Consider the following 24,712-nt stretch of genomic DNA (forward strand, 5'->3'; position numbering starts at 1 on the left):
AAAATGTCAATTGTTTTGATGGGTGGTGGTGATGTGAACAATGGTGTATTGGAAGGTGTTGTGTGAGAGAGATGATCAAGTTGCGATGATATTTACAAAGATCAATGTCAATCGCACAATCCTGGGGGTTTGATTGCAATGAGATCAAGATGACATATACTTCGATGATGAGGACACTAATGGTAGTCAAATTATTTGTCTATTTTATTATGATAGTTTCTAATGTTTAATAATTGAAACTCACCCCCTCCTAGGTGACCATTCACACAAAGAGGGAAAAAGAGAGATAATTACACATTGTGAAGATTGTGTGATGGATGGTTATGTGACAAGCAATTCAATGCCTATAGTAAATGAAAAGCATGCGCTAGATGATCTTAATTCAAGTCCTAGAAAATTTCCAATGCCTATAATGAAGGTCAATTTTCTATCTTGATAGTTTGCATGTGTCAAATGATTGATATGATTAATAGTTTTTGGGAGCTATGGTGAGAAACTTAGTACATGTGATTGATGATCTATTCAAGTCATGTGATGATATATTCACATTGTGTGACAAAGAGTTGGGGCAAAACATTCAATAAGAAGCCCAGTCTTATGAGACGAGATCAATGACTTGTTTGAAGTTAGAGAAGAGTTGGAGCTAACATCGTGAGGAGCTGAGAGCTCTCACAAACACACCCTCATTTATTCTTATTCGTCACTCAAAAGAGTACAACCTAAGGTCACACTAGGACCATTCACACCAAAGATAACTAAGTAGAGCTTGAAGTCTAACACTCAACCTCAAGTTCAAGACATCATATGTACACCAAGCAGCTGTTTGAAAACAGTGAACTTATCTTTACCCAGTGACTTGGTAAAGATATCCACAACCTATTCATCAGTATTCACATGCATAAGATCAAATCTCCCTGCAAGAACCATCTCTTTGATGAAGTGGTAGTGTACCTCAATGTGTTTTGTCCTGGCATGATATATTGGATTCATGGCCAAAACTACACTACTAAGATTGTCACATAGCAAAGCCACTGGAGCATCTAGCTATATGTCCAAATCAACCATAAGCTTGAGCAGCCATGCAATCTCACATGCTGCCAATGCATCACCCCTGTACTCTGCCTCAGTACTCGATAAAGCAACTGTAGGCTGCTTCTTGCTGCTCCAACTGATCATTCCGCTTTCAAACCTGAAAGCATAGCCACTTGTAGATCTACGATCATATGAGCATCTTACCCAGTTTGCATCCATGTATCCAACTAGTTTCAAGGGCTTATCTCTCACATAGAACAGCCCATAATCTACAGTGGACTTAACATATCTCATAATGCATCTAGCTGCATCCAAGTGTGGCTTTCTGGGCTTCTGCATAAACTGTCTTATGAGCCCTACAACATAGCTTATGTCAGGCCGGGTGATGGTCAAGTAAATCAGATTGCCAACCATCTGCCTATACATACAGGGAGAAACTTTCCCCACTTCTCGATGATCCAAAGTGTGATACTTGCATGCATGTATAGGTACACTCCATGGTAATTGGCATTTTAAACTTTTATATGGTATTTGAGGCTTGAACCAAAACTTCTTAACTACCATCTACACCCATTTAAAAATTATGCACATTCTTGTCTCCATAGTAAGATATCATAGAAGATATCCTCCATGTGCATGTTTCTAAAATGGACACTACACACAATCATCTTGCCGCAACTTGAATTTGATGTGCAAACTTGAACAAACTATTTCCAATTGCATCTCTATTAAATAAAAAATGGGCAACAAGTTCTTGGGGGTCATGGTGCTCTAGATCCCCACATCAAAATGGGTCCCTAACTTTGCAAGGAATTCGACCAATCTAGGCCTTAGCAAGACAACATGCTTGTTGACTCTATGGAGCACTCCACCATCTTGATGCATGTGAGGTGGATTCTACTATTGCCACCTCTTTACCACAAATTTATTAACATAAAAAATGAGAAAACATATTGTAGTGCCCTGTGTTAAGCATTCCCCTAAATATAGATCTCATTTTTTAAAGTTTGATACACAAAAGGTACAAAATAAACAAAAGACTTGAAAGAATCACTTTAAACTACACATTCATACAAATGAACTCCTCTCAACACACTCACAAAGAGATTGTGATATGATAAAAGAACTCTATTCATTGCCCAATATTAAAAGAGAAGGTGCATTACATAAAATGCAGAGCATTCATAGGCAAATGACAATACAATGTTCATAGGCAATGGACAATACAACATATTTTTTCATTTAGATCTCCAATATATAGTTTTATGGATGTTTACTGTAAGAAGATGGGAAGAAGAGATGTTTAGTGTAGAAATAATAATAATACCTTGTCACATTGATATAGGTATAAAAGGGAGAGACAAGTAATTTTTCACATCTTTTGGAACATTAAGATGTTACTGTCTCTTACCTCGCCTTCTTGTTCATAGCTTCTATGGCTTCTCTTCTTTTTCTTTCTCTCTCCTTTTCTAGTCTATCTCTCTCCTCATCACTCTCTTTCTCTCTCTTTTGCACTTCTTCTTTTCTCTCTTCTGTAGCCTTTTCAGTCCTCCTTCTCTCTCTCCAATCCTCTCCTGGAAAAGTGGTATCATAGCATTCGTCTTTGATCCATTTTTCTCCTCTTTTATTTCATATTCAGTCCTAATTTTCATCATAAAAACCAATTTCAGACAAGTACTACATGTACAAGACATGGACAATGACTAGCAGTGACTTGGAAGACATCTACAGTTGGAAGAAGACTAAATAAAGAGATTTTTGAAGATAGAAGGGATAGATATGGCAGTAAATGGACAAAATAGCGGGTCATCATCAAATTTTCATGCAATTTTTGGAGGTACTTGGTAGAATAGGGTAACTGCACTTGGAGAAGACTAAAATCTCAGTTACTTTTTGGGGCAAAGCTTTCTTCTTTTTCTTTTCAACTTGCCTGAAGCTCCCATGGTGGATTCTTAAAAAGTTATCTTCTTATATGGATCAAGGAGGGTATCAGCCATTGCTTTAGGAAGCATTTTTCATTGTGTGTATTGGAGATTTGAAGCAAATGCACCAAAAAAGAGGAAAACTAAGATTTGACATGGATATCGTAAACATTTGAAGCATAACTATATGCTCACATGACCTTTGCTAAAGGATAAGAGCATTTAATGGAACCCACAAATTATGTCAAAGTGGGTAGCAGCCTTCCAAAAGAGGAATTGTTGACCCTTCATAACCTATTGAGGGACATTTTGGATGTTTTTGTTTGGTCTTATAAAGACTTAAAGGGGATTGATCCCACTGTGTGTCAAGTCTCTATCTTAAGATTTTCAATAATTAAATCCATAATTCTAAATTTATAATATAAGTCTAGTATAAAAGTACACGATCTTGCAAAGAATTTGAGACCCTTTCATTATTCATGGCTACAATAGTGCTAGCCATATTTTTTTATTATATTAAATAGAGATCAAGCTAGGAAGATTTTTATTACAATAGTTTTGATTGTGAAATTCAGATTCATCAATAATTTGTAGATTGGAGGCTCATGAAATATATCAGGACTTTGTATTTTTAGGAGAAATTTGAGAATCTATATGTACAATAATTATTGCGGCGTGAGAACCCTAAAATGGTAATGCACTTGGCTAGGAGAATGTGGAGCACTTAGCACTTGGTCATAAAGATGATGATTTTGGAAAATCCATTCTCTATCTATGTTGAGAATGGGATTTAGGCACAAATCTTCAAAGATTAATAGCTTGACTAGCTTAAGGTCTTTCATCCACTTGATTCTTTTGAGGATTTTTTGAACATAGGCAAGTCAATCAGTATTAATGAAATAGTAGACTACACTTTTATCCACCACTAAAGCCCTTGATCCTCTAGTGGCAAAGGATAATACATATGCTCCAAGATTGTCATGAAACGATTTCGCCAATCAAAATCAAGGAAATGCATTACAGAGGTAAGCATTCCTTGAGACTGTAACGTGTCTGCTCGTCCACTTGTGGGACACATCTTGGCAGCCCATCGAGAAGAGAGTCTAGAAAGCGCCACCTGGCACTCGCAAGGAATGTCATAGGGTTTGCGATCTAGGTCTTCCCTAGTCTACCCCGAGCAGAAGTATCTGGCCATTCCCACTTAGGACCGATTTGAAGTCAGGGTTTCCTTCCTATCAGCAAAGTCTCTGGGAAGTAGCTAGCGTCGAGCTCCAGATGAACCACTTTGCATGGGAACAACAGAGTTGAAGTAGATTTATGCTGCACTTGGTTCATGGAGAATGGGAAATGAGAGGGATGCAAAGCTCAACCTCTCTGCCCATAAGGCATAGTCCCATTCCGCTCCCCTAAAACAGCATAAATCGTGATTCTAACTTCCGACTCTAGGTCATCACAATTTTGTTATCACGTCTTTTGAGAAAAGTTCCCGGCTAACCGGGACCACCCTTCCATATAGGATGGACCCAAGTTGCATCCACCACACTTTCCTCGGTTTTCTTTAGTTACGTAATTACCTACCACATTATATTTGACATGCGCAAAAGCAGCTCCCTTAATTAATCAATTTAAACACAGGTTCTTTCACGCAACTTAGGCACTGACATAAAAAAGCCATGTCAAGCAAGTTCCTTTTTCAAATATTTGACCTTTATTTATCATAGTCCTGGAATACATCAAGTATCATGCCCAAAGGTTATCCCATCAATCAACAGGATTGCTGCTCCAAGTTTCACCTGTAGACTAGTACACGGGCCTCGAGATCCCATCTCGAGTCATGTCGGCCTCTTGTACGGGATCCAGAGGCAAGGAATTTATAGCCAGAGCCTTCCCTGGCACCCAAGCATCCTCCTGCTCCAAGCAACAACCACGGAGAGACCTCTCGCGACGGGTTCGGTCCATATACTCGGTGCGGCTAACAACCCCCTTGGATAGGGCTAGGCAGGCAGTCGGAGGTAACTGAACATGCCTCTCCCTCGAGGCTATTAACCTGAAGCATTAAGTGTTTGACCTTGAATTAGTTCCTTGAGCAAAGAAGTTCAAACAATGTACCTAAGTGTACAATCACAATCATTTATGTGGTTGTTCGTATGACCAACTGTTCCCAGCATTCGGTCCTGGATCGTTCGCAACTTGGTGAGATTCAAGGGGCTTGGCAAGATAGGTTGCTTGTTTCCCCTTTTTCTTTGGGTTAGGGTTTGTACCCTACTGGCTCTAATTATCCTTACCTTAGGTCTCCTCGTAAAATAGATCATGGACAACCCCTTCGTCCTCGGTTGGTCAACTTGCTGGTTATCTCCTCGATCCCTTGAAGTATCTATGTACCTTTATCTTTGATCTTAATTGATCAAGATTGTCTATCCCCTTGACCATGGTTGGTCAAGATGGTTCGGTTTTGAACAGTTCCTACTCCTTCCTAAGTATAATTTCTTCTTAAGCCCTCTTAATAATGCTCACATGCACTAAGCTTTTACCAATCCTTCTTGAAGTCACCAAGGACTTTGACATGGGACTCATGGATCTCAGTCCCATTTGGTAAATTACAAACAACATTGAATTTTCCCAACAACTTTAATGCACGCAACGTAATGCCACGTCTTCATTTCAATGCTTACAATTTTGATATAATCCTTACGATATTTTATGCCACACATGCAAAGGTATTTTCTATGCATGCAATCTTAACATTATCCTCTATGTAATTATTTACACAATCTATAACCTTCTTGAATGATCTAATCTTTATAACTTTATGTGATTATTGTATGAGTCTAGCTGCACTTTAATCTTGTCTGCAGTTTATTACATGAACCTTAGAATCCATCTTGCGATATGGAGATGCACTTTGCTTCTTTCGATGTCCTCTGAAATGTATTTTGCAGGAACTTATTTAAGGAGCAATGCACTTTATGCAAGAATTCATGCAAGAATTTTTTGGGGTAATTTATGATGCAATTACCTAATCAATTTCACCTATTATGATGTCATCTTACAATGAAATTTATCTTATTTGTTACAAACATCACAACTAAATTCATACCAAGGCAATTACCCATCAATCATGCAATCAATGTGATGCATGTGAATAGTATTGATTCAAGCCGCAATCCACTCTTGCGGGGTTCTCGGCTATCCTTGTAGATCTACACTTTGGGGCCATACTCGAAGATGCACATACAAGAGATAGAATTCGCACACTCTCCTATCTAACTTTAAGTAAATTCTTGCAACTTCTCATTGAGTGGAGAAAAGATAATGAAAGGGGGTGTATTTTCAGGAATATTAGAGGGGGCATACAACCTCTCTTTAAGGGGGGAAAGAAGAACCCTCCAAAAGCTTCCCTCTCTCTCTCTCTCTCTCTCTCTCTCTCTCTCTCTCCCCCCCTTGCGATGATGATGATGAGGGGGGGCTGTGTGTCAGGCGGGGGGGGGGGGGGCATGATGCGTAGGTGGCAGTAGGGGCGGCGTCTTCTAATCACGGGGGTGGGGGGGTTTACTATCGAAGACCACCAGGGGGGAGGGGGGGGATTCCCCTTATATGGTGGGGGAGGAGGTGGTTTATGGGGGGGAGACGGTCGTTAAGGGCCACCACTCCTCCACCTGGGGGGTGCATGCCCCCCCTTCTCTTCACTCCCCCCCTCTCTCTCTCTCCTCGACATGCTGTCAGCGGGGAGAGAGAGGGAGAGTAAAAAAATTTAAGTTAATTTTAAAATTTTTTAAGAAGGGGGGTGTTCTTATGCGCGGGGGGCATGGGGGGGAGATATTACACCCTCTCCCCCTTAGAGGAATCGATATGTCCTCATCTCGAGAAGACCGGTGGGGTATTTTTTGTTGAGAATATTTTCATCCATCCAGGTGGCATCCTCTTCAGGATAATCTTTCCACTGGATGAGGTATTGTCTCAAGGTCCTTGATCTCAAATGCCTCTCCCTAACTTCTAGGATTCTATCAGGCTATAGCTCAAGGACTCCCTGACTAGGCATTACAATTTGCTGATCATCAAGTACATGATTCGGATTAGGTAGATAATTTTTCAATAGGCTAACGTGGAATACATTATGAATCTTCAGAGTTGCGAGCAGCTGTAGTCTGTAAGCATTAGGCCCTAGGCACTTGGTGATCTTATAAGGTCCGCAATACCTCGAACTTAGCTTCTTGTACTCTCCCAAGGACAATGAACTCTTTTTAGGGCGTACACGGATAAAGACCATATCACCTTCGATGAAGGATCTGTCTTGTCGTTTCAAGTCAGCATAGGCCTTCTGTCTATCCTTGGCAGCTTGAATGCCTTGTCTTATTGATTTGATTTGATCATCCATGTCTTGCATAATTTGTTTTGAAGCTTCTACCCTCAAAGTTGGATCTGAGAAGTTCAAAGGGGTACGACAATCATGCCCATACAATGCTTGAAAAGGAGTCATCTGAATACTATGTTGGCAAGAAGCATTGTAAGCAAACTCAACCAGTGGTAAATATTGAATCCACTTTTTGGGTTCGCGATAGTAGTATGCCCTAAGCATATCTTCAATGACTTGATTGACTCGTGCTATTTGACCATCGGTTTGGGGATGGTATGTTGTACTGAAACAGAGTTGAATTCTAATAGCCTCAAAGATAGCCCTCCAGAAGTGTGATGTGAAAAGAGAGTCACGATCACTAATGATTCTTCTGGGTAACCCATGAAGTTTGAATATTTCCTTGATGAATAATCTTGTGATGTTTGAAGCTTTATAGTTCATCTTGACAAGGATGAGATGTGCGACCTTGGTGAGTATATCTACCACAACTCAAATAGAGTTATATCCTCCCTGGACTTGGGGTAAGCCAACAATAAAGTCCATACTAATGAACTCCCATTTCATTTGTGAAATGTCAAGTGGTTGCAATTTCCCAGGCATTCTAAAATGTTCTGCCTTAATGCATTGACAAGACAAACATTCCATGACATATTTGAGTATGTATCCCTTGAGCCTTTCCCAAAAATAGCTCCTTTTGACCATATTAAGAGTCTTGGCATAACCAGGATGTCCTGAGAAAGGGGAGTCATGGGCTTCCCAAAGTATCTTCTACTTGAGAGTTTGGCTTGCAGGGATACATAATCTTGTCCTAAAGTAGACAAGTCCATTCTGATGAAGAATTCTTTATACTTCGTCTTTAGCTTCAGGTCTTGATCCTTGATGGGGATCTTCCTTAGCATTTTCTGATAGACTGGGTCATGATATGCCCCCTCTTTTGCTAGCTCAAGAATCGGGTTGTTTGGCATTGATACCTTTGTGGCTAGAGACATTGATGTTGATGGATCTTGTAAAATAAAAGAATTTAGAAATGCCTTGCGGCTGAGTGCATTGGCAACTACATTCTCTTTTCTAGGCCTATATTTGATTTCAAAATCATATTCTTCCAACACTTCGATCCATCGATGTTGCTTCATATTGAGCTCATTCTAAGTGAAAATCCATTTAAGACTCTTGTGGTCCATTACAAAGGAAAATTTGTTACCTAGCAAATAATGTCTCCAAAGTTTGAGAGCATGGATGACAGCCAACAGCTTTAGGTCATGGGTAGCATAATTCCTTTCATGGATCTTCAATTTTCCTGAAGAATATGTTACGGGATGACCTTCTTGCATAAGTACACATCCTAAAGCAAGTGCGCTAGCATCAGTTACCACTTCAAACTCCTTATTAAGATCAATAAGTTTCAGAATAGGTGTTGATACTAAGCTCTTCTTTAGTTTGTCAAAGCTGGTCTGCTCAGCAGATCATACAATTGCTACTTGCTTCTTTAGTAGATTAGTCGAATCTTTGATGAAAATTCTGTACCACCCTATCAACCCAAGAAAACTTTGTATTTCTTTGACAGAAGTTAGTGTTGGCCATTCCAAAACGTCTCTGACCTTAGTTGGATCTACTGAAATTCCTTCTACTAATACAATGAATCCCAGATATTCAATCTGTCGCTTGAAAAATGCGCACTTCTTCTTCTTGGCATAAAGGTTGTGTGCTCTCATTGTTTCAAGAACAATGCGAAGTTGGGATTCATGATCCTTTCCCTATTTATCCCTTTATTTTCCTCCATTAAGTTCCCTTGTAATCCTTAGATCTCGTTAGTTCTCTCTGATACCAACTGTAATGTGTTTGCTCATCCACTTGTGGGACACGTCTTAGCAGCCCATCGGGAAGAGAGTCTAGAACGAGCCACCTGACACTCACAAGGAATGTCACAGGGTTTGCGACCTAGGTCTTCCCGAGTCTTCCCCTAGCGAAAGTATCCGACTGTTCCCACTTAGGACCAACCTGAAGTTAGGGTTTCTTTCCTATCAACAAAGTCTCTGGGAAGTAGCTAGCGTCGAGCTCCTGATGAACCACTTTGTGTGGGAACAACAGAGTCGAAGCGAATTTATGCTACACTTGGTTCATAGAGAATGGGAAATGAGAGGGATGCAAAGCTCAACCTCTCTGACCATAAGGCACAGTCCCATTCCGCTCCCTTAAAACAACATAAATCGGGATTCTAACTCTATCGACTCTGGGTCATCACAGTTTTATTATCACCTCTTTTGAGAAAAGTTCCCAGCTAACCGGGACTACCCTTCTATAGGATAGACCCAAGTCACGTCCACCGTACTTTCCTCCGTTTTCTTTAGTTATCTAATTACCTACCACATTATATTTGACATGCAAAAGTAGCTTCCTTAATTAATCAATTTAAACACATGTTCCTTCACGCAACTTAGGCGCACTGACATAAAAAAACGATGTCAAGCAAGTTTCTTTTTCAAACATTTAACCTTTATTTATCATAGTCCTGGAATACATCAAGTATCATGCTCGAAGGTTATCCCAGCAAATCAACAGGATTGCTGCTCCAAGTTTCGCCCGTAGACTAGTACAAGGGTCTCGAGATCCCATCTTGAGTCAGGTCGGCCTCTTGTGCGCGGGATCAAGAGGCAAAGAATTTATAGCCAGAGCCTCCCCTTGCACCCAAGCATCCTCCCGCTCCAAGCAGCACCCATGGAGAGACCTCTCACGGTAGGTTCGGTCTATATACGCGATGCGGCTAACAACCCCCCTTGGATAGGGCCAAGCAGGCAGTCAGAGGTAACTGGACCTGCCTCTCCCTCCAGGCTATTAACTTGAAGCATTAAGTGTTTGACCTTGAATTAGTTCCTTGACCAAAGAAGTTCAAACAATGTACCTAAGTATACAATCACGATCATTTCTGTGGTTGTTCGTATGACCAACTGCTAAGGTGTGATTCCTTCTTCCCGAATGCTCCCAGCATTCGGTCCTGGATCGTTCGCAACTTGGTGAGATTCTAGGGGCTTGGCAAGCTAGGTTGCTTGTTTCCCCTTTTTCTTTGGGTTAGGGTTTGTACCCTATGGGCTCTAATTATCCTTACCTTAGGTCTCCTCGTAAAATAGATCATGGACAACCCCTTCGTCCTCGGTTGGTCAACTTGTTGGTTATCTCCTCGATCCCTTGAAGTATCTATGTACCTTTATCTTTGATCTTAATTGATCAAGATTGTCTATCCCCTTGACCATGGTTGGTCAAGATGGTTTGGTTTTGAACAGTTCCTACTCCGTCCTAAGTATAATTTCTTCTTAAGCCCTCTTAATAATGCTCACATGCACTAAGCTTTTACCAATCCCTCTTGAAGTCACCAAGGACTTTGACATGGGACTCATGGATCTCAGTCCCATTTGGTAAATTACAAACAACATTGAATTTTCCTAACAACTTTAATACACGCAACATAATGCCATGCCTTCATTTCAATGCTTACAATTTTGATATAATCAATGTGATATTTTATGCCACACATGCGAATGTATTTTCTATGCATGCAATCTTAACATTATCCTCTATGTAATTATTTACATGATCTATAACCTTCTTGAATGATTTGATATTTATAACTTTATGTGATTATTGTATGAGTCTAGCTGCATTTAATCTTTATAACTTTATGTGAGTATTGTATGAGTCTAGATGCATTTAATCTTTTCAACAGTTTATTACATGTACCTTAGAATCCATCTTGCAATATGGAGATGCACTTTGCTTCTTTCGATGTCCTTTGAAATGTATTTTGCAAGAACTTGTGCAAGGAGTAATGCACTTTATACAAGAATTTATGTAAGAATTTTTTGGGGTAATTTACGATACAATTACCTAATCAATTTCACCTATTATGATGCCATCTTACAATGAAATTTATCTTATTTGTTACAAACATCAAAACTAAATTCATACCAAGTCAATTACCCATCAATCATGCAATCAATGTGATGCATGTGAATATGATTTTCATCATGATAATTATAATCTATGATTTAATAATAGAGCAACCTAGGTTTGGAGTGATGTCTTGATTCCAGTGGTGTTTATGCTCGATGATAGACCATTCGTGGTTGTGGTACCGTCTTGATTCAAGCTACCATCCACTCTTGCAGGGTTCTCAGCCATCCACTCTTGTGGAGGGGGGTGTGATGTGTAGGCGGCAGCACGAGCGGCATCTTCTGGTCACAGGCGAGGGGGAGGGGGGGGGGGGGGAGACGGCTGCTAACGGCCGCCACCCCTCCACCTGGGGGGGGGGGGTGAATGCCCCCCTTCTCTTTACTCCCTCTCTCTCTCCCTCTCTCCTCGACATGCTGTCTCCAGGGAGAGAGAGGGAGAGAATAAAATTTAAGTTAATTTTTAAAAAAATTAAGAAGGGGGGGCTTTCTTATGGAGGGCATGAGGGGGAGATATTATAGAAACACTAAGAAATTTTACCAATCTTCATTATTTCGAAAGATATTCCATAGATTATGAGAGGGAGAATCATTTTTGCATCAAACTTTCCCTTGAACAAGGTTGCAAACAAGTCTTTCTATACATTAATTTGGTTTTCACTGTGATACCATATGTGACATACCCACTCTAAGGCATCCTTAGTTGCACAATTTAGTGGTCCATTGAGATAATTTCCTAGGCGATGTTGCTCGGTACTCTTTCAAAATAACACAAGGTTTATTGTCGAGACTCTCGAGTCCACTTTGTAATAAAAATTCTTGATTGTTCTTGCAAGAATCGACCATAATTTCAGGTTCTAAGGGAAGTAAGGTCACCTATTAGATTAAATAGCATCGGTCTTCAAGATTTGCTTGTGTTAGATTACTAGAATCAAAGCCAAATTGTATGACACTTGATTAAAGGAGAGTGAGAAATAAGGGGAAGTATGGGCACATTGATCCCTCTGTCCAGAGGACAAAGTCTCACTCCATTCCCCTAAAATGATATGGAGTCACATGCTAATTGATTCTATATGGTCATTGTTTCCTATACTATAACATATGGAAATATGGAGAAGCTCTCAGCTTATCTAGATCACCCTACCTTAGGGTGGATTCATTGGGACTCTCACCCTCTTGCTTTCCTGAATTGGATTTTTCCTCTCGCTTCCCTTAATTGGATAGTTTTAGTTATCTACTTACCTAACGCATTTATGTTGTACAAATATAATTAGGTTCCTTAATTAACCTTTTTAATCACAATCTTTATTTACGTAACTTAAGTCACAACACACAAATAATAAAAATAATCCTTCAAAATACAACTTCTTTATTTATTAGAAAATATTGTACAAGTGTTTACCTTATATCCATATTGAAAAATAACCTGAATGCATTTACTTTACCAAGATTTTGCCCCTAACTTCTAGTAACGGGGCTCTCAAGAAGTCCAATCCTGAGTCACATAGGGATTTGGGTGGTTCTTAGGAGTCTAAGGGTTTACAAGCTAAAGCCCACCATGGCAACCTCACCTCCTCCTGCCCAAGGATGCCTTACAGAGCAACCTCTCGCCATCAGAGCCAATTTGAACTCTTTGAGGAAGTAAAAACCAAGCTCTCCTAATGAAGGATTCTGCAACTAGCCTTAGGGAAGGTCTATCATACTTTCTTTTTATCTTGTTGTAAATTTGATACATTAGGGATTTGACTAGCTCAATCAAACCTCCTAAGTGCATCAAGTAAAATTGTATCCACCATTGAAAGGACAATAATTTTTTTCCAAACAATATTCGTACACAAATAAGGAAGCAATCGTAGTAAGATTTTTAACCTAGCAGCAATTCTTTCTAACTTAGTCTATTCCATTCTTGGATATTTCTAGGTTTTCCTTAAATCTCAATTCTCATTAGTCCTCTTCATTGGATCTTTCATTGGTTAGTATTAATTTTTCTAACCTATTTTGATCATTGCTCACAATCTTTCTCAACCTAAACCTTTGTTGAATGTTTGTCGATTAATCTTATTATAAGTCTTGACTATTTTATTAGACTTTTATATGCTAGGGTATGGTTAAGATTTATCTTAGCTTATGGAAGCTAAGTATGAAACCTTGGAATCTTAAATTTATCTTGGAAGCTACGTAAGCTAACAAGGTTAGTATTTTCCTTAATAATTTTAAGCTTCTATTCTCTCAAAAGAGGATCATATTAAATTTTTGGTTGCTTCATGAAGTAGGGTGTTCATAGTTCACTTTGTTATGTTGGCAAAGCGAGTTGATTCAAATATCCTAGGCTTCTAATGGTTTACGTACGCAATTCAATAATTTCAATTTAAATAATAACAAGTGGGACCTTTTTCTATCAAAGAGGATATTTCTACTCAACAAATTTAATGACCTACTTTTAACTATCTTAATTCACTCTGTTGTATGTTCACATGACTCGTAAATGCCAAGAAAACTATTTTTGATGCAATTTCTTGATTCCTAATTAAAACTTGTGATGTAATTTTCTAATGGATCTTTCTGAATAAAAAGGTGATTTATTTGCTACACTTTGCTTATATGCAACTAAAGTAAGAGTTTATACAATGCATTGTGATGTCCTATAGTTTATCTTGCCTTTTGAAATTTATAATCTAAATTAATAGTTCCTACTTTGTTCTAACATTCCTTGTTGACACCAACACGGAGAAAGCAAAAGGAAATAAAGAAAAGACATAGGGCAAAGGTGGAAAAAAGATAGCCCGACTGAAGAAAGAAGAGGAGAAAAGGCCAAAAGCACAGGGGCAACCTTAAAAAGAAACAAGAGAAAGGCGGAAAAAAGGTAGCCCGACTAAAGAAAGCCCAGGAGAAAGGCAAAGGTGGAAAAAAGGTAGCCTGACTGAAGAAAGAAGAGGAAAAAAGGCCAAAAGCGCAGGGGCAAACTTAAAAAGACACAGAAGAAAGGTCGAAAAAAGGTAGCCCAACTGAAGAAAGCGCACGAGAAAAGACACAGAGGGCAAAGGTGGAAAAAAGGTAGCCTAACTGAAGAAAGAAGAGGAGAAAAGGCCAAAAGCGTAGGGGCAACCTTAAAAAGTCCAAGGCAAATGCAAAAGGGGAAAGGTGCATTTTAAAAACAAAGGTGCACCCTGAAATCTCGTAAAAGAGTGCCAGGCAGTGGAAAACCCGGAAAACTAAAATAAAAGACAAAGACAAAGGCCAGGGCAAGAGAAATGGAAGACAAAGGCGCACAAGGAAAAGCACAAGAAAATACTTTTGTAAAAGAGCACAAGCGCATCACGGTTTAATTCAAGGAGCGTCGGGCTCTCACCTGTGCAATTTGTAAATGTACACGGGCGGTGAAAAGGAAACTAGGAAGAAAGAAGAACAATGGGAAAAGGGCCTAGGCTATAGTCAGCCATGTAAAAAAGGGAAAAAGGGGATGACCGCCCAAAAGGGATTTAGGGTTTTGTATATAAAGTTGAAAAGGTGAATGAGAAGATTATTCTTGTGTGTGGCAAAAGGTGGCTCTCCTCTTCTTCTTCTTCTTCTTGTTCTTGCTTGCTTGAGCTTGTGCTTGAGAGAGGGAGTGTGAGAGTGTGAGGGAGTGAGTGTGTAAGGGTAAGGGACCGTGGGGTGGAGAAGCTCTCCATCTTCTCCTCTCTTCTTCTCTTCTCTTCTCTTCTCTTCTCTTGCTCGCGGCTATGGAGCTTGGAGTGCGGAGCTTGAGGATGGAGCTTGCTTGAAGCTTGCACTTGGATCGTGGAGCTACCGGAGTGCGTGGAAGAGGAGGTAACTCGAATGGCATGGAGGTAAGCTCACTACACATGTAGATATGGATGGCGTGTCGACTATGTGAGAGGTAGCCATTAGTGTTCGGCTTGGAACGCTTGAAACAATAAGCGGTCCGTGGGTCTTGGAGGTTGAGCAAAAGCTCCCACATTTTGGTTCCGTTGCTGGGACCAACGGATTCAAGCCTTGAGCACTTGCGTGCTTTGAATCGAGCATCGAAGTAAGGGTTTTTCCTGAACCGGTGCTTGAGATAGGTAGGAAGTGAGGGGGTTGAAGATGGTATTTGAGATAGGTAGGAAGTGAGGGGGTTGAAGATGGTATTCGATCTCCTTGGCAAGTAGGTTTTTGCTTTTTTGAGATTTATGTTGTGAGATGGAGTAGTGTAGGCATTCACATTGTGAGTTGGATGCATTAGAGTAGGAGAAAATAAAGAAAAATAAAGAAAATAAGCATTAGGGTTTACTGTTTCAAAACATGGCAAAAATAGGGCAAAAATCATGCAAAAAATGGTAAAAAGCTCACTTGCTATGCCTAAGATTGGCAAGTGAGTGATTGGGGGCATCAATACCATACCCAGGAAGGGATATAAGGGCCAAGAGTGGCAAGAAAGGCCACATTGTGCATTGCAGGGTTTCAGGAGAGCAGGAGAGAAGAGGAAAGCTTCGTGAGTGGTCCGCTTTGATCTTGTCATCCGAGGGATATTTGCCTAGCCCAAGTAATTCTACACCTTTTCCTACATGAGTAGGATGGATCTGGAGCTACTTGACTAGGGGGAAGGCCTCCAATGCTTGGCATGGCAGATTTCGTGAGGTTCGGTGAAAAAACGTGCCACGCTCGGCGTGTCCGAGTGACAGCCATTCTAGGCCGAGTCCCAAAATTGGCCCTCGGACCACTCAACTCGGCCCTCCTGACCACCCTACTCGGCCCTTGGCCACTCGCCATTCGGCCACTACCACTCGGGCACCCACCGCTTGGCCCGTCCGAATTGAGCACTCGGACTACCTTGGAATTCGGCCTCGGCCCACTCGGTCCTCCAGATTCGGCGTCGGTCCACTCGGCCCTCCGGACTCAGCCTCAGCCCAGTCGGCCCTCAGACATTCGGGTTCTGACTGGCCGAATTTGGCATTCGGGTAGTTACATACGGCCCCTTCTACTCGACCCTCGGACGGGTCCGAATTGGGGCATTCAGCCCCTGTAATTCGGACCTATTGGGATGAATTTAGATTTCCTCAAATTTTTTCTTGAAGATAGTAAAATTGACCGAGAGACCACACAGAGCCAAAACCCTATCATAGGATGATCACGGGGTTGAATCTTAGAGCAAAATAGTTCAAAATTTGGCCATAAACGGTCTCTCACATCACGTATGGAATTTACCGTAACGGCCCTGCGGGCCGAGGGGAACTACCCCCCTGGACCCCTGCGGAGGGGGCTCCACCCCCTCTGCACCTCCCCCAAGTAGGTTGGAGAGAAAATGCGTGCCGTGACGGGTCCTCCAAATTCGACCCTAGCGTAGTAAGGGCTCTACATGAACATGGATTCTCACTGACAAAAGAGCAATCAAAAGCCCATGCCCGGACCGAGAGAAACAAAGACCCTAGAACCTCGATGGGCCAATCTAGCCAGCAAGGGCAAAAAGGCCACACTACAAAAACACATACGTGTTGCATTCGGACTGCATCTAGTCAAAGCGGAAAGCAACAACATCAAGCTACAATAGCGAGAATGACTAGATATGATAGTCTTGACAATAGATGCTCCTTGAATAGCACTACTCAGATGAGCCAAGACATCAGTGGAGAATCCACATCTGTTCATGCAGTTGGGGACTGAAGGGCATTTGTCAGAAGGCTTAAATTTACAAGCCAAGACCCGGAAGATGAAGACATAGTACCACCTGCTTATCTTAGGGTCAAACTCACTGCGAAAAGAGAGCATACTATCGATGCTCTAATTGATGAAGGAGCACATTTTAATGTCTTGACCTATGAGGCATGGACCCTATTAGGCCAAGTAGAGCTGACACTGACTAATGCAACTCTTAGCCCTTATGGGGGACCTCCACAAGCACTCATAGGGAAGTGCAATATCCTTGCAACAATCAAAACTAAGAGCTTGCCTATCCTATTTCACGTTCCTCCAAATAGTGCTAAATATGGTACGGAAACCCTCTCGGGAAGACCCTTCAAAAGGGCGACCAAATGTGAGGCTGACTATGTAGCTCAGAGGATACACCTGACACTATCGGGTGTCAGGATAGTCACAAACTTTAGCAAGGGTGACCTCATCGAACCTCGGGGGAAAGGCAAGGAAGGCGCTGACGTAACAACCAAACCTAGTAATGAGAGTAAGGAGTTGTGGGAGGAGTTGATGCAAGCGTAGGTTGAATGGAGAGAACTAGTGAGTGAGGCCATACTTGAAACAAAAAGGTCAGGAGACAAGGCCAAGGATAGAATTGGGACTTACAGATATCGTAGAAGACAACAAAAGAAGCCCAAGCCTTATAGATGAAGGCATCAATGGAGGGTCAGCACAACGTCGCGATGGATATCCAAAGCATTGCTACGTGCTCAAGGGTATTACGCAGGTAACCGATGGATTTGGGTACCGAAATCCCCTGCTAAACCATCTCTCTCAGCTGAAGGGAAGATTGCATTAAAAGCAACGAAGCATAGGAGGAAATCTAAGAGAAACTCTAGGCCTTGAGGCGAGAGACCAGACACGAGTGTTCAAAAGAAAGAGCCTCAGCCTAGCATGCTTACTAAGTAGATGCCATATGTAGCCATTGAGCATGCACAAAAGCCATTAGTGCCCAAATGGCCTTTGATTCTCCAAGAGGATGACAGGCATCCTAGGCACAACATTGCTCATGGCAAGGCTAATCGCTTAACAAAGCAAATGGCACAATTGTCCAATGGCCTTGAGCAAATCATTCAGCCAGTGCCAGGTCCACTTATGAGTCCTAGACCTCCTACATCCTCTTTTTCCAAACGGAAACGGGAAGCACAACAACGGTCATCAATGGCGGCTGTTCACTTCCAATCTCCATCTCCATCAAAGCTTCTAGATGTCCAAGAGGCAGGACACACCACCACCCTTAGCTCTCAACCTAAGGACATGCCTGTGCAATCCACCATCTCTAGCTCACGATCTACGCAAGTGAATGCTCTAAGGGCAACAAAAGACACGACCACTTCCAATTGCCCTAAGGACTAGACACCGCAATCCACCAATAGTAGCAAGTCCATTGAACTAGTTGCTAGTACTTCAAACCAGGGATCACAGTAGTCACAGCCCTTGGCCGTGACAATGCCCCTTGCGGAACGTGTCCTTAGTAGTTTACCTGTGGAGGAGGTGTCGCAACCAACTTTATTAACAACTCCAGCACTTCCAAAGTGCCTAAAGCCTAGGATGGAGGAGTTAAACACATGGGAATTGGTGGAAGAGCTAGACTTCAAAAAGGGAGATAGTTGTACCCTCACAACCTGGCGAGGCTAGTCAGCAAGCCACAACCATGACCCATGTGGACACCCTAGAGACATGAAATGCTAAGGCCCAACCAAGCACAACAATGGATGACCTAGTCTAGGGTCCTGAGATGTTGAGAGATGCACCTTCACTGACCAAGAAAAAGAGGAGAAAATAGCAAAAACAACAACAATTGCAAGTGGTTGTGGACCCCAAGAACATTGAGACAAAGAGCACTGAAGAATTGATGAACAAAGCATCAAGTCCACCCACCAATGAACCCATTGATGCCTCTCCTAATAGCAGTGAAACCTCAGATATATCAGTGTGCTCTGAAAAATCAAAACAGTCATTACCATCAATGGCTGCTTACAATGCTCAATCCACCGACAATAGAACTTGCATTGACCAGTCAAGAGTGGATATAACACTGTCACAACAGGGTGACAAACCTATACCAGTCACATCTAAGGAAAGCCATGATGCAATAACGAAGCCTCAGGAGAAACATGGAAACCCCAAGAGCGTAAGACATCCTAGCGTGGACCGATCCTGTTCATCTAGGCCTGAGCCCCTAGCTACGCTAAAGCCCAGGCTAACTCCTAGAACTTTGCATGAGATGGCAACCAAGAAAGCCCTCGTTGAACATAGAAGTATCACCGATTGCTTAACTGAGTTGGATGCCAAGCTCAAGGTGTTCGCATGTGTCTATGTCTTGGCAGACATGCGCGCATTCCCTAAAGAGCAGCTCAGAGAATACTTGCCATTTCCCTTATCTTGGGAAGAGCAAGAACATCTTGACGAGCACTATAGTAGGTTCCTGCATGAATGCATGCTACTCATCGCGGGCGAGGAAGCCGACGAACTGCGCTTAACTGTCACATTCAATGATGCACTCTACCAACCAAAACTCTTAGCGATAGAGCAATTAAGGTGACTGTCAAAGGGCTGAAGTCAATTTAAACAACGTTGGTGTGAAAACCACGTTGCAATGGCCGAAGTAGAAGCTCAGATCATGATAGTCTCTTAGGAGCAATTGGCCAAGTGGCGGTCTCAAAGAGACCCCACCTATGTGGCACCAACCTCCCTTCGAGTGCTGACTGCCATTCGGGGTACAGACCTAGCTGAACCTAGCCAAGAGGACTCTCTGTTCGATAAGGTCCTCACTGAGGAGGAGCTACATGTTGCCAGTAGACTCGAACAAGGTTCCATGCTACTCAATGTCACAAAATATTTATCGGTGTTGAGTAAGTTGCCACGAGTAGTGGATGTGTGCGCCACGCTCCAGTACAATCCGGAGTTCTATAGCTGGTTTTTATCCTCATAAAGCGACTTGGATCCACGGATATGTATATAAATAAACAATAACTTTTGTCACCCTGTATAGACACTGTCAACACACACAGAAAATAATAGTCAAGTGCAGACAGAAGAGTTGGGGCCAACAGGCTAGGCTCGTCTGGTCCCCCTCTCACATGACCATTTCCACCGTTGGGCGAAGGATGTGCACCCCGCATTGCCACCATGGAAAGCCTTGACCAACGTCTCTGATGATGCAAGCAAGGTGCAGTCCCTTTCTATACACCTTTCCCTTTCTAGTCCATCTTTCTGAGGATGAGCCCTGCCCAAATCCAAGACCACCAGCCAATGTAACTCGGCGTGAGCCAAGATCTGCTAATGGCGGGAGGCTAAGTTAACATCATCACATGGGCCACCCCTCTACAACAAGCATAGCACGTCCCACTCCGCCTCTTCTAGTCATATGCATTTGATGACCCACACTATGATTCAACCCGTGCGAACGGTCTTATTTCATATCAAGGCCTAACACTTGGTTTGCATATTGCAGGTCCCCTACAAGAAAAACATGGAAAACCTAGGGCAGCTGGCTTGCAGAGATGCTCTCTGCGAATGTCGGGAACATGCGACACATGCCCCTCCAACGGTGCGCTATGTGCCCACCCTCAAAAGGTATGTGAAGAAATGGGGCCCTAAGCGACACCGTCTCGGATGAAGGCCAAAGAAGGGCCAGGAAAGTCGAAGCTCAAAGAAGCACGCAAGATGTGGCAACACTAGTTGCACAAACCCCCAACGTACGCTCAAGCACCAGATGCTCAAGGGTAGAAAGGGCAGCCCAAGACAGGGAAGAATTCAATGAATTATTTAAAGACATTTTGAAAATGGTGACAGCCTGGGATTACACCATTCATGTCCCGGCAGACATGTGCCCTTCCCAGCCTCATAGGAGTCCCGCACCAGCACCGCCCCAGTTGCCCAACCAACCGGACTCACCCCGCCTAGTACAAATCGACTAAGCCCCTATGATGTACAAGTAGCTTGACAAGTCATCATGCCATAACTTTTTGCCTTTTGATGAGTGAAGGGGCAAGACCCACACTTGTACACACCTCCTTTACCCCTCGTTAATGTATGTGACCTTGACAAGAAATAGAATAGGCATCCCTATAGACATCATAGAATTCTGAAAAATTATGTCTTAACATGATTGCATTTGTTCGACGTACTTAATGCAAGCAAGCATACACTCTCACGAAGTGACAAGTGGATGCAAGATGAGACAGGTCCTCATGCAAACACGTTCAATGGCCAGGCCACCGCAAGACCTCCAATCGCACAAGGATCGCAACAAAGTCACGCTACTGAATGCGAACAATCACCCTTGCGAGTGCCTACATCGCACGACCCAAAGCACAGTCATGGGCTACACTCTCTTCTTGAGCCAAGCTCTATGGTGAGCTCACGACGTGTGTCACCGCAATCTCACCAATATCGCAACAATGGCTCCCATAACAACAAGGCTAGGGCAAAATCATCACGGTCATATCCATTCCTTGAGCCTCCGAGGATTGACATGTCCCAGTCTATTGAAAGGCTCATAGACCCTGCATATTGCAATGGTTGTATTGCAGCAAAAAAAAAGGGGGGACGAAAAGAAAAGAAAAGAGAAGAAAACACAATAACGAAAACATAAAAAGCACCCACGATCACCGCACCGCACCTAGGGGCCCTCAAGTTAGGTGCGTCCAGTGCCCTTGGTCAGCTGGCTCCGCCCTAGTCCCCTAGCCCCCTAGCACCCTGCACAATCATTTAGGGCACCTCAAGGGCATGACATACCTAAGGAGCCTGTCTCGCTTATGGTTAGACCTGCCACCCTGGCCCACTCACACGATCCCCCCTTGCACTATGCCTTACTACCATTGCAATCAATTGTGGTCGTGCAATCACAATGTACAGGATGTCGCATACATCCCCACGCGCACTTCTTCCCATCTGGGATGACTTTGCTTACTCCACATGTCGTAGGCGAAACCAGCCGCAGTCTTCTACCTACGTAATATCTAAGTATGCATGGGCACTCACATCATATTTGCACCCAAGTATACACACAGTTTGGATCCTCAAGTGTAGGACAATAATCCAGGTTTGCTTCGAGTTTGACCTGTCTCCCAAACTAATCAAAATATGTCTTGTGCATGCTAAGAACCTAGCACCACCCCTTAGGGAGAGAACCTGAGAGGTTTTCCAATTGCAAATATTAAAGACTCCAACGAACGCGCCGCCAACTCTACATCAACACTCAACTCTAAACTCTTGCCCTTTACTTCATCATGCAACACCACCAAAGAATCATCACAAGCAGAATCCACCATGAGCATCCCAAGAACACCGAAACCCGTGCCAGCTATGAGTGACCATTCCCAACAAAGAGTAGCCCCATTTCCACCTACAACGAACCATATCACTAGCTAATCAGAACAGCAAAGTGTTGCCAACGGCCTTCATCCGCACCAACATCAGAACTCCTCCAACGCAAACCACAACCGAATTCCTTGCCACCCACGTCTTTGGTGCACGCTAACCGCCTGCTACCTACAATAGTGAGTTCCATGGGACTGGCACTCATCTAGGAGGGGGTAATGTTAATCCCAACACGAAGAAAGCAAAAGGAAATAAAGAAAAGACATAGGGCAAAGGGGAAAAAAGATAGCCCGATTGAAGAAAGAAGAGGAGAAAAGGCCAAAAGCGCAAGGGCAACCTTAAAAAGACATAAGAGAAAGGTGGAAAAAAGGTAGCCCGACTAAAGAAAGTGCAGGAGAAAAGACACGGAGCAAAGGTGGAAAAAAGGTAGCCCGACTAAAGAAAGAAAGGGAGAAAATGCCAAAAGCAAAGGGGCAACCTTAAAAAGACACAGGAGAAAGGTGGAAAAAAGGTAGCTCGACTGAAGAAAGCGCAGGAGAAAAGACACAGGGCAAAGGTGGAAAAAAGGTAGCCCGACTGAAGAAAGAAGAGGAGAAAATGCCAAAATCATAGGGGCAACCTTAAAAAGTCCAAGGCAAATGCAAAAGGGGAAAGGTGCATTTTAAAATACAAAGGCGCACCCTGAAATCTCGTAAAAGAGTGCTAGGCGGTGGAAAACTCGGAAAGCTAAAATAAAAGACAAAGACAAAGGCCAGAGCAAGAGAAATGGAAGACGAAGGTGCACAAGGAAAAGCGCAAGACAAAACTTTTGTAAAAGAGCGCAAACGCATCACGGTTTAATTCAAGGAGCGCCGGGCTCTCACCCATGCAATTTGTAAATGTACTCGGGCAGTGGAAAGGAAACTAGGAAGAAAGAAGAACAATGGGAAAGGGCCTAGGCTACGGTTGGCCATGTAAAAAAGGGAAAAAGGGATGACCGCCCAAAAGGGATTTAGGGTTTTGTATATAAAGTTGAAAGGTGAATGAGAAGATTATTCTTGTGTGTGGCAAAATGTGGCTCTCCTCTTCTTCTTCTTCTTCTTCTTCTTGCTTGCTTGAGCTTGTGCTTGAGAGAGGGAGTGTGAGAATGTGAGGGTGAGGGACCGTGGGGTGGAGAAGCTCTCCATCTTCTCCTCTCTTCTTCTCTTCTCTTCTCTTCTCTTCTCTTCTCTTCTCTTCTCTTGCTTGTGGCTATGGAGCTTGGAGTGCGGAGCCTGAGGATGGAGCTTGCTTGAAGCTTGCACTTGGATTGTGGAGCTACCGAAGTGTGCAGAAGAGGAGGTAATTCAAACGGCATGGAGGTAAGCTCACTACACTCGTAGATATGGATGGCGTGTCGGCTATGTGAGAGGTAGCCATTAGTGCTCGGCTTGGAACGCTTGAAACAATAAGCCATCCATGGGTCTTGGCGGTTGAGCGAAACTCCCACATTCCTTTCTTGTCAAAATTTTAGCTTGCCTAATTTTCTCATTATAAAAATTTCATTTAAAATTTGAAAGAACATTCGATAAACCTATGAAAGGAACTTGGGATTGTATTAGAAGAAATGGCACATTGTCTACACTTGCATTTCCATTTATAGTTCCCACGCTCCTAGCTCTAGAGTATCATCTCTTCAGGGCCATTGCAAATAGAGGTCCTCATATGCTAGCTTTCTGAGCTTTGTCAGTCTTGAAGAGTATGATTGGGAATTTTGAATCAAGATGGAGATCTTGTAGAGATGGAGGGAATGTTCATGAGTAGAGTTTGGTTGAGAAAAATAGTTCCAAACTATTAATCACAATCCTCTTCTTTGCAACTCTCATCTTCCTTCTCCTTACTACTTCCCCTCTTCTTCTTCTCACATCCTGCTTCTCCTATTCCCTTCCTTCTTTTATCCTTCCCTTCCTACCTCCTCTTTCTACTCCTCTTATTCTCTCTTCTATCCTTGTTCTTATCTATTCTTCTCTTACATTCCTCCCTTCTCTCTCTCTCTCTCTCTCTCTCTCTCTCTCTCTCTCTCTCTCTCTCTCTCTCTCTCTCTCTCTCTCTCTCTCTCTCTCTCTCTCTCTCTCTCAATGTATTAGCAAGATGGTGTAGCCTTGCAAATAAAGGAGAGGCCTCTAATTTGGCCTTTAATCAAGGCTTATATAGCCTTGTCAAGGGTACTAGTTGGGCAATTGATGCTCTCACTCTCCCTATCATTTCTCGTGATACCATTGAGGCTACTATTGATTGCATGTTTTTGTGGAGATTAAGAGAGGGTTTGATTTATTCAAGGTAGAGGTGGTAGCTTGTGTCGTTGAGCCTATGAGAATCATGCAGTGATGTACTAGCTCAATAGACTATTGGTAGCGGTATGAGACAGGGACAAATCAATCAACAAGTGGTGGTTTTTTTCCTTCTTTTCTTTCTCAAAGAAATAATAAGGCTTATATCTTTTGTTG

The sequence above is a fragment of the Lygodium microphyllum genome, chromosome 21 (assembly GCF_053477565.2).
Source record: "Lygodium microphyllum isolate KBCC chromosome 21, Lygodium_microphyllum_v1.1.10, whole genome shotgun sequence".
Classification (NCBI taxonomy): domain Eukaryota; kingdom Viridiplantae; phylum Streptophyta; class Polypodiopsida; order Schizaeales; family Lygodiaceae; genus Lygodium; species Lygodium microphyllum.